Consider the following 12758-nt stretch of genomic DNA (forward strand, 5'->3'; position numbering starts at 1 on the left):
AGACTTTTTTTTCAAAAAAAAAATGAGGTTCTGTAGAGAAAATGCAGCAAAATGTTATAATTTTTGTATCTACAAGTGATACTTTTTCTTTCTTCTACCTTTCTATAATTTCTAAGTTTACTGTACATAAGAAAGCCATCACATGTACTAAATTTTTTTTTAAAATACCTACTAGTTATCATAAATTGAAAATATCTAGGCTTCTGTGAAGCCATTTAGAAATAATGTCTTAAAGCCTGGAATATGGAGTAGTAGCTTTGACAGCTCTCTTTTCATGTTAGTTTTGTCTGCTTCTCAAAATTTAAAGGAGACTGTTTAAAATAGGATTAGCCAAAACTGTTTATTCATGGGGCAATAGGTGAAGGAGAGCTAGTTAGAATGGGTCTGGCTTTGTAGTCAGCCTTACTAGAGAGGATATTCCTAAAACCATGAGATGCAGAGTTTCTGGGGGCCTGTATAAAGAAAGGACAGTCGATATGTAGATTCCATGACATTGGAATATGGTAAAAGCCAGAACAGTTTATTATCTAGGTTTTAGCTAATATATTATAGATTCAAATTTTCCAGTAAACCCATTTTCAAAAATGAATATGTCAATTAGTTATGAGTTTTTCTTTGTACAAGGCTGAATTTTTGACCACTTTATTTTCTCTTTATCCCATCGTAAAATTCCAGTGATGGGGGCACATTTCAGGTGAATGAATTGCACATTTATTATTGTATAGTTCTCCTTGTTTAATAAAAAATAAACTTTTTTTGGTACTAAGAGATCTTTATATATCAAGGAAATTAGCTCCTTGTTTGGCAAATATGTTGCTTATTTGCTCTCACTTGATCATTTCTCTTTTGACTTTGTTTACAAATTTTCTTTTGCTATACAAAAATGTATATGTTATCATTTTCTTAAGCTATACTCATGTGTGCAAAATATAATTATATTTTCCTTTGTTTCTGAATCTATTTCTCTTCACTTATATATCCAGCAACCCTGCTTTCCCTTCTTCTCCACGTAATAAGAGATGAATTTTATAAATCTAGTCATTTCACGTTTAAACTAGGACTTCCTTCACACCCCTACCTATTTGTACCCAAAGAGGCATATAAGTTCTGGGGGTCTTGTAGAGTATCATGGTGTTGGGGGAATGTGATTAGTTCCTCAGCTGGGTTCTGTTCATGTTTTCATTTGTTGGGATGGCTATTAACACCCACTGATGGTTGGCCTCACTAAAATGGCTCTGGTCCCCAGTTGTACAGTATAGTCCATGCTGCCATCTGCTGGTGTTTCCTCTTGTTTACAGCTGTGATACCTCTTCGGGTCCCCTAGATCACTCTAGAAACTTACAGCTGTGTATTCATTTTCAGGGTACTTTCATCCTCTCTTCTTTTGCTCTCTGGGGCTACAGAAAGTTGGTGGTATTGCCTTAACTTCTTAATACAGCAATCCCAGTTGCTCCCATTGTACTGTGATAATGCCAACAAGGACTCCTGTGAAGAACTCTCCCACTCAGAGTTCCAGATAGGAAGTAAGATATAGGTCTTTTCTACTCTAGGTGTTAGTCTTCTTTCTCCTACCCTTGAGAGAATTTTTATGTCATTTTGGAAAAACGAAAATTGATTTTTTTGTTCTCCATATTTTTTTGGCCTTAAAACTGGACCATAGAAAGGCCGAGAAATTGACAATTCTCTTTGACTACCCTAAGGTTGTCCTCCCTCTTTGTGTCAATGAAAACCTTGTGTTTAGTTCTGATGCTTAGAATAACACTGTAGTGTAAAGGAAGTATGGGAAATAATATACATACTTGAATTTAATAATGTCATCTTGCACCAATTTTTATGTAGAGAAATTTGTTCTCTTGCTCTTGCTTCTGGTCATGGTTATTCTAAGGTCTTTTTCACCTTAAGATTTTGCAGAATTTTATCTATATTTTCTTCTAGTATTTTTATAGACTTGATATTTTAAACACTTAAATCCCAGACTTATCTGATATTTATTTTGGTGTACACAGTTAAAACAGGAACCCAGTTTACTAATTTCTCATAAAAATATTTATTTGAGAGAGAGAGAGAGAGCACCCACACATGAGCAGGGAGAAGGAGAAGTATGGGAAAGAATCTTAAGTAGACTCCAAGTGAAGCTTGATACAGGGCTCCCTTTCATGACCCTGAGATCATGATCTGAACCGAAACCAAAAGTCTGACCCTTAACTGACTGAGCCACCCAAGCACCCTAGTTTACTAATTTCTCAAAATGACACTGTGACAACATACTGGTTTGAATTTCTTGGAGGAAGATTTAGCCTGAAGCGCTCCAAGATACCAGAAATAATCAACCGATTTCATGACTGAACCTGTCTTTAGAGTGGTGGTTGTCAGCTTTGACTGCCTACCAGAATATGTAGGGAGATATAAACAATACAAATAAGTTGGTCTTAACCCCTCATGAGGATTCTGATACATTTGTATTTGAGAACAGTTAGGTTATGAGCCTATCTTTATGGCAAAAAGAGAGCATAAGTGAAACCCATGTGACATATATTTTCCTATAGAGCAGTTGTAGAATGTGCATCCCAATCATCTGGAGCACTTGTTGTATTCCAGGTTGCTGGGCCCTACTCTCAGAGTTTCTAATATAGAAGGTCTGGAGTGATGCCTAAGAATTAGCATTTCTAACCAGTTCCTGGTTTATACTGGTGTTGCTGGCTGAGAGACTGCAATTTGAGAGGAGCTGTGATGGGGTATAGAAAGGACTTTTGGGAGAAAATATCTCTTGTCTTTTTATTTGGGCAGAAGTTACCTGCATTTACATTTATACTAGTGCTTCTCGTATCTGAATTTTTTAAAAGATTGTAAATAAAAAATTATATATGCAGAATTTATTATTTATATATACTTATTTAAGAAATGATTTAAGATGCAGTGGAATAAAGTTTAAAAATGGAAAGAAGAGAAAATTGGAACATGAGTTAAATACTGTTTGGAAAGATAAAATTAAAAGGGTAATATACATATGTACATACGCTGATATTGGGCTATAAATTTGGCTACGGTTTCTAGCAGTGAACATTAAACAGGGAAACAAAATCATGACAGGATTTACAGCTCCTGAAATGAAAACAAGCCAGGTGCTTCAGATAAAAATACTTGTCTCTTTCCTGACATCACAGGAAAATTTCCTACATGTTTACTTTCAAAGATTTGATGTACAACATTGCGAATAACATCTTCTCTTATCATTATCATTGCAGTGAAAGCATATGTTCTGTTGATCAAAGTTTAGGCCCAATTAGTAACAATATACTGGGTCATTTGGTCACTAGGTAATTTGGAGTTTCTTTCTTTCTTTTTTTTTTTTTTTTAATGAGTTTCAGAGCATATATACTAAGATGGTACCTCAGGCCTCAGTGTGAAGCCATGATGTCCACCAGAATGCAGTAGAAGCAGTGATACAATGGGCATATATGATATTTGTTCATTGTTGATAGTCTCAATTTGTTGGTGTTTGAGTCAGAGATAAACTTTGAATTATTCTGGGTCTTGGTTCTTACTTTGGTTATTCTAAGCGGTCATATACTTTTTTTTTGAGGATATGGTAATTAAGCATCTTCTTCCTAGAAAATAACATATATTAATTAACATTATTATTCACAAATTACAAATTTATGAATTTGCTTACTCAGTGAAAGAATTTGTGACCTCAGAGTCAATACTTGAAGTCCTTTCCTGGTCATTTTCAGGCATGAGCCTGTGCAAGTAATGAAAAACTCGAGTTGCCGGATGTGCACATTCTCAGCTGAGGTTAATCAGACAGCTTTTCTTGTTTCAGGTTTCATATGATAAAATATTACAGTTTCACATGCCACGTTTTTAACTTTTTTTGTTGTTGTTTTTTGTTGTTGTTGTTGTTGTTGTGATTCCACTGTTTAAAATGGCCCCAAGCATAGTGGTGAAGTGCTTTTCTGACCATGAGAAGGCTGTAATATTCCTTATGGAGGAAATGTGTGTTAGATATACTTAAGACAGGCATGAGTTATAGTGATGTTGGCCGTTAGTTCAATGTTAATGAATTAACAATAAATATTAAATAAAGTGGCTTTAAACAGAAACACATAAAGCAAGGTTATGTATTAATCAGTTGACAAAATATTGGGACCACAGGCTTGCAGAAATATATCTGTTTCCCCAAGGAAAGAAATTCTTCATTTTCCTTAGGAGCAATGAATTAGTGTTCACTAATTCCACATTCTCAATGACATTATGAAATATGACCATTGCAAGTATCAAAACTTGACTGTGTATACCCCAAATTTGCCTTCAGATTTTTTAAAGAATTTATTAGGTCTCTCCATGTATGTTGGGTAAGAGTCCCTGATGAAGAATGGATGTACTGAGTAGATTCAGAGCTATCTTGCATAAGTAATTTTTTCCACTCAATAGGCTTTTTATAAGAGTTATTGGTTCTAAAGCCAGATTGCTAAGGTTCAAACCATGTCATTTACTAGCTGTGTGGTCTTGGGCAAATTTCTTAGCCCAAGCTTCCTTATCTGTGAACTAAAGGAATTAAGAAAAGGAATTGGAACATCTATGATATTGCTAATACTTTATATTGACTGATTGAATATTGACCAGAGAAATACAGGAATGATTAGAATTCTCATTACTTATCAGGGAGGAGGTTAAATAGAGAATAGTAGTCTGCAGATATTAAAAAATAAACCACTCCATTTTTACACCTTAATGAGCATAAGACCTCTCAATTAAACTGTTTACCATTCAGCTCCACATGGTTCTGTTCACAAATGAGTTTGGTGGGAATAACTGAAAGAATAGCCCACAGGGAAGCAAACTTCTCGTTCCCCAACTTTAGGCTGAAAATAATCACGCTACAAAGTAGCTGGGTTTTAAAGAGAAGAAAAAAGGGTTAGCAGCCAATGGAATTAAAAATATTAAAGGGTGAGTTAAAAGTTTAAGATAAAAGGCTAAAGGAAAGGCAAGAAGCTTAGAGATTATAAGAGCAAAAAAGCAAAAGGAAAACTCACTAAAGACAAAGCTCAAGATATATCTAGTTTCCTGAGGGCTTGGTCCCCCACCATAATCATGATGTGCACTACTCTCTGATAAGTAATTCTACAGAGATCTGTCGTAACAAAGTGCAGGACCACTCAGTTCAAGCAACCAGAGGACATTAGACAATGCAGCAATTTATCTCACCTAAATGGAACACACTGATAAAATAAATACAACAGTGAAATAAGTCTGCTATACTAGAGAAGTTCAAGTTTAGCAACCTTCACGTTTGTTCTTAACATTACCTTGATTATTTTTGGTCCTTTTCATTTTAATAAAAATTTAAAATTACATTTCCAGTTGGAGTGTTTGTAGTGCAATCTGTAGATTACATTTAATTGATGATTAAATTGATGATTACCTTTTTAGACTAGGTACAAACTCCAATTTGTTAAATAGATATGGTGATACTAAGCATCTTTGTCATGTTTCCAGTTTGAGGGGAAAGCTTTCAGTATTTTGCCATTAAGTGCATTGCATGTTAAGATTATGTATATATGCTCATCAGAAGACATCATTAAGAGAGAGAAAGTGCAGTGACAGAATGGAAGATATTTTTAATACATACCTCTAACAAAGGACTCATATGGAATAAAGGGCTCCTATAAATTCATAAAAGACAGATAACTTAATTGAATAAATGGGCACATTTGAACAAGTGCTTCGCAAAAGAGGATATCCAAGAAGCCAAAAGACACATGAAAATATGAGTACATTTGTGAGTCATCAAGGAAATAGAAAATAAGACCACAATATAATAGTATTACATAGCCACCAGAAGGGCTAAGATGCAAATAACTGACAATAACAGGTGTTGATGAGAATTTAGAGCAGCTTAAATCTCATGCACAGCTGGTGGAAATGGAAAATGGTAAAACCACTTTAGAAAACTGTTTGACAGCATCTTTTAAAGCTCATCGTATACGTGTTCTCTGATACAATAATTATATACTCAATAGAAATGCTTATGTACGATTGTTAAAGTACATATGCAGGAGTGTTCATAGAAGCATTGTTATGTCTGAAAACTGAGAAATGGATCAAATGTAGAATGAATAAACAAATATATATGTATAATATATACTTATATGTAAGTATTATATATATGTAGTATATTATAAAGTAATGGGAAGAAGAAGCTATTGCTATACTTGATGGAGTATATACTGTAGGCTTCTATTTACATAAAATTCAAAAACAGACAAAGCTGATCTATAATATTAGATTTCAAGGTGAAGAATAGTACCTAGAAGAAGGCATGAGGGGGTACTAGAGTACTAGTAATAGTAAATATCTTGATCTGGAGGCTGTTGATATATATGTGTATAAAAGTTCATTGAGCTGTATATTTGTGGCTTATGTACTTTCCTGCATGTATTATACTTAGTAAAAGAATAATGAAAACAAACTCAAAGCCTAAGGGATTTAAAAAGGCTATTTGATTACAAATGACTAAAAGCTGTCATAAATGTCTACCTTAGAGGAAATGTACCTTAGAGGAAATGTACATAAATGTACCTTAGAGGAAAAAGTAATGCATATCTAAAGATGTCTAAAGTTTATAGACTGCAAAGCTTAGAGCTCCATCAAAGATCTTTTTTTTTTTTTTAATTTTTTTTTTTTTTTTTATTTATGATAGTCACACAGAGAGAGAGAGAGGCAGAGACACAGGCAGAGGGAGAAGCAGGCTCCACGCACTGGGAGCCCGACGTGGGATTCGATCCCGGGTCTCCAGGATCGCGCCCTGGGCCAAAGGCAGGCGCCAAACCGCTGCGCCACCCAGGGATCCCCTCCATCAAAGATCTTGATGGGAAGACTTAGAAAGGTACCCCTTACTCATTATGCCCCAGAATAGACATGAATTACAATACACACTTATGGAGAGAAATAATTAGTAGTAGACAGGAATATCTGCATTCTCACACCATTAACTGTCTCCAGAGTCCATGCTAATCCCCTCACCCAGAACACTTCAAGACAGTTTCCACATTGAATTCCCCAATTCCATTTGTCCCATAGTATTCTTTTCATAATATATGGTCAATTATTGGGTCCTGATTTGGAACTAAATCTACTTTTGTCAGCCACAAACACACAGCCAAATGAACTGTCCACTGGCTGGTGAACCTGATTGATTTATTGTTTCTACTTCCTTTTTTATTTTAAGATTTTGTTTATTTATTCATGAGAGACACAGAGAGGCAGAGACATAGGCAGAGGGAGAAGCAGGCTCACCGTGGGGAGCCTGATGCAGGACTTGATCCCAGAACCCTGGGATCACAACCTCAGCCAAAGGCAGATGCTCAACCACTGAGCCATTCAGGCACCCCTGTTTCTACTTACTTTTAAATGAGGAAGAACAAGCCTCCTGAAGTAAAAGATACAAAGATTTCTTAGTTTGGTGTCAGTGTGATTACAGGATTTTCACTATCTCTATTTCAGGCTGTTAATGCAATGACCAACAAAATATGAAAATAAAGACAAACATGTAGCATCTCTGAAAACGAGGAAAGGTCCATGAAAAGGTCAAGACTGGAGACCATGGTTAAAGGTTGACTCACCAATTCACTACAAGAAAATGAATCTGTATTCTCAGGATGAAAATGAGCAGGGACGGTGAAGAATGGAAGAGAAGTTCTGGCTGAATAGAAGAGAACTGATTGCCTTTCAATTCCCAGTGTTAGTGGCCTTGGAGTTTGCTCTTCATCTGCCGGAGCATGAAGCCATGCCCCATTACAGACGTCTGATCCAGAGCTTCTAGCACAGGCCCCAAGGAGGGGTTAGGGACCACTTCCTCTGAGCTTGTGGAATTAGCACTTACTACTGGAAATGCAGAAACAGAACTCAGCATACCAACCTGTTTTCCTCTCAACATGTTTTTGTGTAGAAGCAGTACTGGAAACTTTTCAGGAGTCCCGGTCTGGTTAGCCAGCATGAGCTGTGAGCGGGTGATTACGCAGCAGCCGAAGGGGAGACCTGTGCAGGAGGTGGTCAAGGGCCTTTCGGCTTTCACCTGACTGGCATTCCCAGCTGTTCCCGCCCTGGTGTTCTTCTGGGTGCACACAGACCTCCCAAGCATGGTCCATGGTCTCCCCTCCAGTCTTGGCCCCACGCAAGAGAGCAGAGTTCTAAAGCAGAAGGGAAGAGAACTTCAGTGGCTGGGGGAAGCTTTTAAAGGATACCCTTACTGTGTCAAAAAAAAAAAAAAAAAAAAAAAAAAAAAAAAAAAAAAGAATACTATCAACATTGACTAATAAGAGAAAATGAGATATAGAGACAAAGATAAAACACAGGGATAGTGAAGAAACACAGTACTGCTTGTACTTCCTTTTTATTGATTTGAATCAACCATTTTTGAAAGTATCAATTCTCACTCCTCTTTATCTGTGACTTGAATCACATTTCTTAGACCGATTGATTTCTTATTGTTCACCTAGGATAGGTTTTTCCCCCCCTCAATCTTTTTTTGTTTTTTTCTCTGTTCTTTAGTTGGGATATTTTTTACTGATTTGTCTTAAATTTCATTAACCCTTTTATTCTTTTATATTCCAACTCTTTGTAAGCTAACCATATAGATTTTTTTATTTCATACATTGTATTGTTCACCTCTGGAACTTTATATTGCTATTTCTGTATATTTATAGTCTGTCTTCTGAAAGACTTCATCTGTTCATTTATTCTATTAATATATTTCTTTAAATTCTTAATCATATTTATAATAGTGATCTTAAAGTCCTTATGTGATGATTATAATACCTACATCATCTCAAGATTTCTATTGACTACTTTTTATCTAATTATGTTTTTTATTTTTCTAGGTCTTTGCGGGTACAATAATTTTAGATTATAAGGTGAACATTGTGGATGATCGATTGTAAGGATTCTTGATAATACTAGTTTCTTCTTAAAAACATTGAATTTTGTCCTGGCAGGCAGTCAATTTACTAGATCTTGAATCTGTCACTTTTAGTTTTATGTTTTGTTTAAACTTTATGTTTTGTTTTGTTTCTATTTCATCTTTAATCTCAGGGTGTGGCCTTATTTCTAGTACTTGATCTTTACTTCTGTATTTTCCTTTTCTGGGGTCCCAGTTGAATGCCTGAAGGGTTCAATGAGATTTCTTTACTCTGACACAGCTAGTACTCCAATATATCCCAGCACTGCAAAACTTCCAGTGTCTTCTCTTTTCATCTCTTAACTTTGAAGCAGCTTTTTCTATTAGGCTTTTTGAAATCTTTCTCTGTAGGTGTACAGCTTAGACCTTGGTTAAAGACTCAAGAGTAATCTCCATGACTTCTAGGTCTCACATCTGTGTATCTCCTGGATCTCATTTTTTTAAACTCTGTCTTAAAAACTCTACTTCTTTTAAGTGCCCAGAAGCCCAACTTCTGCCTCATTAGCTTAGCAAGACTGCTTCTCTGCTTTGGCTCCAATGTCTCTTAGTTTTGATAGATGTGTGTTTCTAGGCAGAAAGCCTAAGTGATTATAGTGTTTATCTCACTTTGTTTCCCTTCTTTCAAGTTCGATCTTGCCTATTGTGCAATGACTAGAAACTATTGTCTTGTATGTCTTGTTAAGCTCATAGTCACATAGAATGTGTGTATGTATGAGGTAAATTAAATATCGGTTTTCCTATCATTTAAAAGAAAAGTTGATGAGATTTTAAAAGAAAAACAAGAAGATGTAGAGTGTTACAATTCATGATATTAAAACACATTATAATATTACAATATTTTTTTAAAAGGCTGTAATGACTCCAGGATAGACATATTATGTTGAGCAGTGATGTGTACTATACTCCTATAAACTTTCAATACTGTATTCAACAATGTTGTATTATCACACATCTAGTATATACCCTATTTCTTGTACACTCATTATGTTGATTTGTATCATTTTTTTTATTGCTTCTTCCAAGAGTGTTCTCATTGTGGCCTTATATCTGGCAAAATATCTAAGACTTTATATGCCTAAGGACATAAAGTTCTTCTTTTTCAGTATTTTAAATATACTACTCCTCTGTCCTTTTGCCTTCAGTGGTGCTGTTGAGAGATTAGACATTAATCTTTTGTTTGTGGGTGATCTACTCTTTTCCTTTACATAGTTTTATTATTTTAATATTGTATTTGTTATTCTTAAGTTCCATGATCACTGAGATGTAATTCCCCTAATGTTTGTGGATTTTATTTTCCCCCACTGGCCTGCTAGTGTCTTTTGTTTGTTTGTTTGTTTGTTTGTTAGTGTCTTGCTAAAGTACATAGAGTAGTGGCTTCTTCTTGCTCACCAGGTCCAATTATCATCAATGTTTTGGACCAGTATGATGGAAGAAGTGAGGGAAGAAAAAGATGATCAAGTTCTTTCCCTGTGATCTATGTTATGATGTAAGTCTGATGAGTTTATACACGCCTTTGGTAAGACTATGAAGACTTTTCAATTCAGATGGTCTTTATAAATCATTAGAGCAAGAACGAAAAAGCCTTGACCTGATCAATAGTTGCATACGAGGTGTCAGGGGATGTACTGACTTGTTTAAGCAATGAAACCACATCTAGAACTGCAGCTATAATTTGAGTCACCACCACCTGATTGCACTTATGGTAATTCACTTTTATTCTCAGAGTAATCTAATTTCTGCACAGGCCAAATAGGCTGAATTGGAATGTGGTAGGAAGGAATTTAATACTAAATGTTGGCAAAAATGGAAGATGGGGTGCTTTATGAATATTTGGGCATATATACTTGCACAGAAATTTGGGAAACCAATCTATTAGTATGTAGTAAAACTGCCCTCTGATCCAAAAGCATACATCTATCTATCTATCTATCTATCTATCTATCTATCTATCTATCTATATTGATATATATATGTATGTATTGATATGTATATAAGATGGAAGAAGAAAGTCCTTGAATACAGTATGCTAGCATTTTCATTTTTATTGTTAAATCTGTGCAAATTGAATGAAAATGTATACCACAGTATTAAAAATGGTTACCTCAAGTTAAAGGAATTAATAATTGTAAATTCTAGATTTTTTTCTTATTTTTGCTTTGACAACATATTTTTAAGTAATAGATAACTAGGAAAACTGTCCTAATATGATGTAAAATAAGAAAGCAGTATGCAAACCGTATGTATAAAATATGCATGTAATAAAGGAAAATGGAAATATGCCAAATGTTAACAGCTTTTATCTTTCACTATTATTATCATTTCATTTTCCCCTTGATATTTTCTTTTATATAAATATATAATAAATATAATTTCTTTGTAACATAAAATTATCATCTTTTTAAAATGTTTCTACCATTTGATCAAGTTTAGAATAATTTATGGAGATATTAAATGAACTAATAAATATTTTTAAAGATTTATTAGAGATAAAATTGGAATTATCTTATTAAAAAGAAATAATTATAAATATCTATTAAGCAGAAATGCTTAACTATTGAACTCATTTTGCAAATATTTAGTATTGAATATTGATAAAGCATTTGATACATTTTCAAGTTTAAAAAGCAGATTAAAGTGTGGTACTGGCACAAAAACAGACACATAGATCAATGGAACAGAATAGAGAATCCAGAAATGGACCCTCAACTTTATGGTCAACTAATATTCGACAAAGCAGGAAAGACTATCCACTGGAAAAAAAGACAGTCTCTTCAATAAATGGTGCTGGGAAAATTGGGCATCCACATGCAGAATAATGAAACTAGACCATTCTCTTACACCATTCACAAAGATAAACTCAAAATGGATGAAAGATCTAAATGTGAGACAAGAACCATCAAAATCCTAGAGGAGAACACAGGCAACACCCTTTTTGAACTTGGCCACAGCAACTTCTTGCAAGATACATCTATGACAGCAAGGGAAACAAAAGCAAAAATGAACTATTGGGACTTCATCAAGATAAAAAGCTTCTGCACAGCAAAAGAAACAGTCAACAAAACTAAAAGACAACCTACAGAATGGGAGAAGATATTTGCAAATAATATATCAGATAAAGGACTAATATCCAAGATCTATAAGGAACTTATTAAACTCAACACCCAAGAAACAAACAATCCAATCATGAAATGGGCAGAAGACATGAACAGAAATTTCACCAAAGAAGACACAGACATGGCCAACAAGCACATGAGAAAATGCTCCGCATCCCTTGCCATCAGGGAAATACAAATCAAAAGCACAATAACATAGCACCTCACACCAGTGAGAATGGGGAAAATTAACAAGACAGGAAACAACAAATGTTGGAGATGATGTGGAGAAAGGGGAACCCTCTTGCCCTCTTGGTGGGAATGTGAACTGGTGCAGCCACTCTGGAAAACTGTATGGAGGTTCCTCAAAGAGTTAAAAATAGACCTGCCCTACGATCCAGCAACTGCACTGCTGGGGATTTACCCCAAAGATACAGATGCTGAAATGGCAGGACACCTGCACCCCAATGTTTATAGTGGCAATGTCCACAATAGCCACACTGTGGAAGGAGCCTCAGTGTCCATCGCCAGATGAGTGGATAAAGAAGATGTGGTTTATGTATAGAATGGAATATTACTCAGCCATTAGAAACGACAAATACCCACCATTTGCTTCGACGTGGATGGAACTGGAGGGTATTATGCTGAGTGAAGTAAATCAGAGAAGGACAAACATTATATGGTCTCATTCTTTTGAGGAATATAAA

At 35.1% G+C, this 12758-nt stretch overlaps 1 long non-coding RNA gene across 1 annotated transcript; it reads left to right on the top strand.

Moving 5' to 3' along the window:
- The first annotated feature begins 6740 nt into the window (after positions 1-6740).
- LOC106559704 lies at positions 6741-11243 on the top strand. The gene is made up of 2 exons (XR_005369744.1): positions 6741-6889; positions 7507-11243. It is a non-coding gene; the product is annotated as an uncharacterized LOC106559704 (long non-coding RNA).
- Positions 11244-12758: the final 1515 nt, after the last annotated feature.

The sequence above is a fragment of the Canis lupus genome, chromosome 14 (assembly GCF_011100685.1).
Source record: "Canis lupus familiaris isolate Mischka breed German Shepherd chromosome 14, alternate assembly UU_Cfam_GSD_1.0, whole genome shotgun sequence".
NCBI classification, from domain to species: Eukaryota; Metazoa; Chordata; class Mammalia; order Carnivora; family Canidae; genus Canis; species Canis lupus.